Source organism: Pollachius pollachius (genome assembly GCF_949987615.1).
Source record: "Pollachius pollachius genome assembly, chromosome: 4".
In the NCBI taxonomy this organism is placed as follows: Eukaryota; Metazoa; Chordata; class Actinopteri; order Gadiformes; family Gadidae; genus Pollachius; species Pollachius pollachius.
Genome location: NC_136937.1, coordinates 34,300,254 through 34,306,296, shown reverse-complemented (window position 1 = coordinate 34,306,296; position 6,043 = coordinate 34,300,254).

The following is a 6,043-nucleotide window of genomic DNA, read 5'->3' as shown; positions in this document are numbered from 1 at the left end:
GCACTGTGACGCGCAGGGAAGTGCACGCAGCCAATCCCAGCTCTGGACGGCTCAGAGGACCCGCCCCCTGCTGTATCAGCCAATGAGGGACGCGCTGTGTGGCTGTTCCGTCAGTAGGTTTCCCTCCCCGGAGCAAGACCCCCCCCAGCGGCGGATCGAGGCTCCCGGGGTCCTAGCGTCGGGCTCCCGGGGACAAAGAGGACGGCTCCTCGCTTTTTGGGTCTTCATTACCGGGTCTGGGGTCTTCAGTAGGGACGTTTTAAGCGCAATACGACACAGAGGTCAGGGAGGAATGCCTGTTGGGAACAGCCGGAAGGCAGCACGTGTTTTCAGGGAAAGCGAAAGTATCAAGGCTGACACACACATACACACACACACACACACACACACACACACACACACACACACACACACACACACACACACACACACACACACACACACACACACACACACCTTGACCAAAAGGCATTAGTTCATATGACCTTTATATCTACATATATCCTAATTAGATATCCATGTATACATAATAATAAACAAACGACTCAGCTCTGCACCTCCACACTCCTCCACCCAAAGGACACAGTGTGGTGACAGCAAGGGTGTCTCACTCAGTCACTGTGGTGAAAGGGTGAACACGCTTTAACAAACCCACCTTGAAGGAACCTTTCTTTTGGTCTGTTGTTCATTAAGTGGGGTTCGTGTTGGGTCTGTCTTCTGCTCGCTTGTTGTTTTGGGGTGTGTGTGTGTGTGTGTGTGTGTGTGTGTGTGTGTGTGTGTGTGTGTGTGTGTGTGTGTGTGTGTGTGTGTGTGTGTGTGTGTGAGAGAGTCTTGGGCACATAAGGCTCTTCAACCATTCCAAACACCTCCACCACACACACACACACATTGAATAATTTGTGATTCATATATTATATGAAATACTTTTCTTAAGGTGCTATGGTAAGCATTATTTAGTATCACAACTCTAAGATAGAAATATCAAAGCTGTGATGGATTCAACTTAATAAAGCAGAGAAAATACTGCTGGAAGCTTCCCCCAGGAAAGGGTCTGTGTGTTGCAGCGCACGGACCAACTCAGGGTCCGGGTACCTTTGGTTACCATGTGTGTTGTAATGGCACTAGTTTATGTGCAGCGCGGAGCGCGCAGGAATACATTGAGGTTATATGTATGTGTGTGGGGAATGGGGGGGGAGTGCAGAAAGTAACGGCGAGTGGAATGTGCTCTCGCTTGATGCTCTCACATGTTAATTTTACATGGTGTCAGAAGTCAAACTGGAAGATGGCGAAGTTTCCACCTCCCGAAAACTTTGAATTCTCTCGACCTCAACTGTGGCCGGAATGGCGGCAACGTTTCCAACGCTACAGGATTGCAACGAAACTTCATAAAGAAGCGGGAGAGGTGCAGGTCTGTACACTGCTCTATTCGTTGGGAAAGGAAGCTGAACAAGTTTTCAAGACATTCCAATTTGATCAGAGGGGCGACGAGAACAAATATGAGACGGTGCTGGACAAGCTGGACACTTATTTTGTGCCTAGAGTGAATGTCATTCACGAGCGAGCCCGCTTTCATCAGCGAGTACAGAAACATGGCGAGAGCGCGGAGGAGTACATTAGAAGCCTGCATGAGATGGCAGACACATGCTCCTTTGCCGATGTTAAGAATGAAAATGTCCGCGACAGGTTAGTGGTGGGCATTCTTGATAAAGCACTTTATGAAAAGTTACAGTTAACACCCGACTTAACTCTTGACAAAGCGGTCGAGTTAGTAAGACAGTCGGAGCAAGTGAAAGGGCACGTTAGTGAGCAAGGCGCGTGTGCTAGCGGAAGCACGCAGCTCAGTGAAGTTGCAAAAAGAGGGCAACGTAGCACTACAGCTAAACCGGAGCGCCGCCATGTTCAGCGCAAGGGGAACAACGCGAAACCAGCGCTGGATAGGCGCGGAAATGGATGTTACAGATGCGGGAAACATCATGCTAAATGCGACAGCTGCCCAGCAAGGAACGCGGAATGCCACACCTGCAAGAAGATGGGACACTATGCTTCCGTGTGCCGTTCGTTCATTGTCAACGAGGTCAGTGCACGTGCATACAGCAACGGTCAGAGCCATACACCATTCCTTGGCGCAATCACGCAGGTAACTGACACGAATGATGCATGGATTGTAAAGTTGCCAATTCACGGAATACTGGTGAATTTTAAGATTGATACTGGGGCAGATACAAGTGTTATATCTGAAAAGACTTTTAGCTTAATGAAAAACAAGCCAAAGCTCAAGAAAGTTGATACTGCACTTGATAGCCCAGGGGGCAGACTGAACTGTCTAGGCTATTTCATAGCCAACACGATGAGAAAGCAGAAACCGTTCAGGTTCAAGGTGCATGTGATAAGAGGGGATGGCAGTCACCTTCTAGGGAGAAATGTAGCGGTGGCGATGGGCCTAGTTAAACGCATTGCTGAATTGAAAGAGCAAAATACCCCTTATCCGTCTTCTGATGTAGGACTTCTGAAGGTAAAGCAGGTAAAGATAACATTGAAAGAAGATGCAGTGCCTTACAGTGTTTCAACGGCAAGACGTGTGTCTGTGCCTATGCTCTCTAAAGTTAAGGAGGAACTAGATCGCATGGTAGCCAGTGGTGTCATCACCGAAATTAAAGAACCAACAGAGTGGTGTGCACCTATAGTGGCCGTGCCAAAGAAAAACAAAGAACAGATCCGGATATGCGTGGATTTAAAGAACTTGAACAGAGCAGTGAAGAGGGAGAAATATATACTGCCCACAATTGATGACATTTTGCCTAAGCTGGCTCATGCTAAAGTCTTCTCACTGTTGGATGCTGCTAGTGGTTTCTGGCAGATACCACTGGATCCTGAGAGTGCAAAGTTAACTACGTTTATTACCCCATTTGGAAGGTTTTTCTTTAATAGACTTCCTTTCGGAATAACAAGCGCACCCGAGATCTATCAGCGAGAAATGGCTGAGATTTTGAAGGACCTAGAGGGTGTGGCTACATACATAGATGACATCCTAATCTATGCAGAGACCACCGAGCTTCATGAGGAGAGGCTCCAGAACACCCTTGACACGTTGAAAAGAGCCGGATTAAAGCTGAACAACGACAAGTGCCTGCTCCGTCAGCGACGGCTCAACTACCTGGGCCACTGCATCGATGAAAATGGAATCCGACCGGACGAGACCAAAGTCCAAGCCATCACCCAGCTGCAACCACCCAACAACGTGCCCGAGCTCCGGAGAATCTTGGGCATGATTCACTACCTTGGCAGGTACCTCCCAAACCTGTCAGAAGTGACCAAGCCACTAACAGACTTGCTAAAGAAAGAGGTAATGTGGGGTTGGGGTGCTGCACAACAGGAGGCCTTTAAAAGGGTGAAACAGTTAGTCACTGAGGCTCCTGTTTTAGCATTCTTTGATTTAAAGAAAGACACAGTAGTCAGTGCTGATGCAAGCAGTTATGGGCTGGGTGGGGTCTTACTACAGTTACATGATGAACAACTGAAGCCAGTAGCTTACTGCTCAAGGACAATGACTGATGCTGAAAAGCGCTATGCGCAGATTGAAAAAGAATGTCTTGCTGCAGTCTGGTCATGTGAAAAATTCTCTAGGTACTTGTATGGCCTGGACACATTCACATTACAGAGTGACCACAAACCACTCATTCCACTCATTAACAGCAAAGATCTAGACTCAGTACCGATGAGATGTCAGAGACTGCTGCTGCGCATGATGCGCTATAACCCGAAAGCTGAGTTTGTTCCAGGGAAGCAGTTGGTCATTGCAGACACCCTGTCTAGACATCCTCAGCCGGAACTGACGCAGGACATTGCAGAGTTGACCAGTGACCTGGAGGCGTACGAGGAGGCTGTTCGTGAGGCATGGCCTATCTCTCCCAGCAAGCTTGACATGGTCAAACAGCACACGCCACAGGATGATGAGCTACAGTTGGTGCAACGCTACGTACTGGGTGGGTGGCCACAGTATTCAGCCAACGTGCCACTGAAGGTAAAAGCTTACTATACACATCGTGACCATCTGACTCTGTCACAAGGGCTAGTGTTGTACAACAACAGAATTGTGATACCCCAGAACATGAGAACTGAAATACTGGAACGCATACACGATGGCCACCAAGGGATTGTTAAGTGCCGTGAGCGAGCTAAATGTAGTGTGTGGTGGCCTGGTATAAGCAAACATGTACAAGAGACTGTCAGCACTTGCAGCATATGCCAAGAGATCAAGCCTACTCAGAGGAAGGAACCTCTGATCTGTACACCACTCCCAGGCCGCCCATGGGAGAAAGTGACAGCAGACATTTGCCAGTGGAAAAAGGACAACTTTCTAGTAGTGGTTGATTATTTTTCAAGGTACATTGAGATTGCCCACCTAACTAACATGTCAACCACTACAACCATAGCCAGCCTGAAGAACATCTTTGCCCGGTGGGGCTGTCCAAAGGAACTCATAACTGATAATGGACCCCAATTCTCAGGGACTGTTTTTGCCCAGTTTGCCAAAATGTTTGATTTTAGACACACAACTACAAGCCCTCACTATGCACAAGCGAACGGGGAGGCAGAAAGAGCTGTGCGGACAGCCAAACAGCTCCTCAGGCAAGCTGACCCTGCTTTAGCTTTGTTATCCTACAGAGCGACGCCACTGCAAGCAACAGGAGCTAGCCCTGCACAGCTTATGCTGGGCAGACAGATCCGCTCCACACTGCCTACCTTGGAGGGGAACCTGCAACCTGCATGGCCGGACCTGCAGAAAGTGCGGCAGACTGACAGCCGCGCCAAGCTGCGCTACAGTCAAACCTATAATGCCAGGTACAAGACCAGACCATTACCTGAACTTCAGCCCGGAACCCCTGTTTCAGTAAAGCTGGACAATGAGAGGGGATGGACTAAATGTGCTACAGTGGTGAGGAAGTGTCACACTCCACGGTCGTACATTGTACAGACCGAGCAGGGAGAGCTGCGGAGAAACAGACACCACCTCAGACCCATCTGTGGGGACCCACAGACTACTCAACGAGAACAGGTTCCGTTGGGTCACAATACACACACAAACAAGGACTGCAACACATTGGTGACTTACCTAAGACCTGACATACTTACCCGAGGTGATCAAGGTCCAGTCACTCCCATTCCCACTGTGCTTGTGTTTCCAGAGACTCAGAGAAGCAGTGGAAGAGCAGTGAAACCACCAGACAGATATGGGGAATATGTTTAGATTAACTTCCAATTGTTCACGTTGAATGTACCTGTTGAAGTACTAGAAGGTGAAAGAAAAAAAAAAAAGATAAATGAAAAGAATGTTCTTTTGAAATGAATGCAGAATGTGTTATTGAATAAGTAATGTTAAATTGTAATGTTTACTTTAACTGTTTAAGAATCGTTAATGTTCTGCATGTCTTAACAGACTCAAAGAAAGGGAGATGTGTTGTAATGGCACTAGTTTATGTGCAGCGCGGAGCGCGCAGGAATACATTGAGGTTATATGTATGTGTGTGGGGAATGGGGGGGGAGTGCAGAAAGTAACGGCGAGTGGAATGTGCTCTCGCTTGATGCTCTCACATGTTAATAATAACGAGTTAATAAACCTTTGGAATTAACATCTGATTCAAGCTCGGTAATTGTACACCATGGAGACCAGGGACCAGAGGCTGAACGCCCTCCAGAGAGAGCGTGGGGGGGTCATCAGGGTCCAGGTCCTGTTGACTCGTCTCTGGAGAGACGCCAGTAGCTGGGCTGTTTCCTGTCCGCTCGCTTCTCGAACTCTCTCCATGTTCCTCACCGGGCGCATGAGTCTGACGTGGAAATGCACTGGCTGGTATCTGGTGTAGCCCAGAGGTTCCCAAAATCTTTCCCCTAGTGTACCCCCTCGAAGATATTTATTCAGAGTACCCCTTCACCCCTGGACATGTATGTGCGGTCTATTTGGTGTAAACATGAACATTAAAAGGGTACAAATACTCACAATTTAGTGAGAAACATTGGCCAGTGCTTCCTGCAACTGTTTGAATAA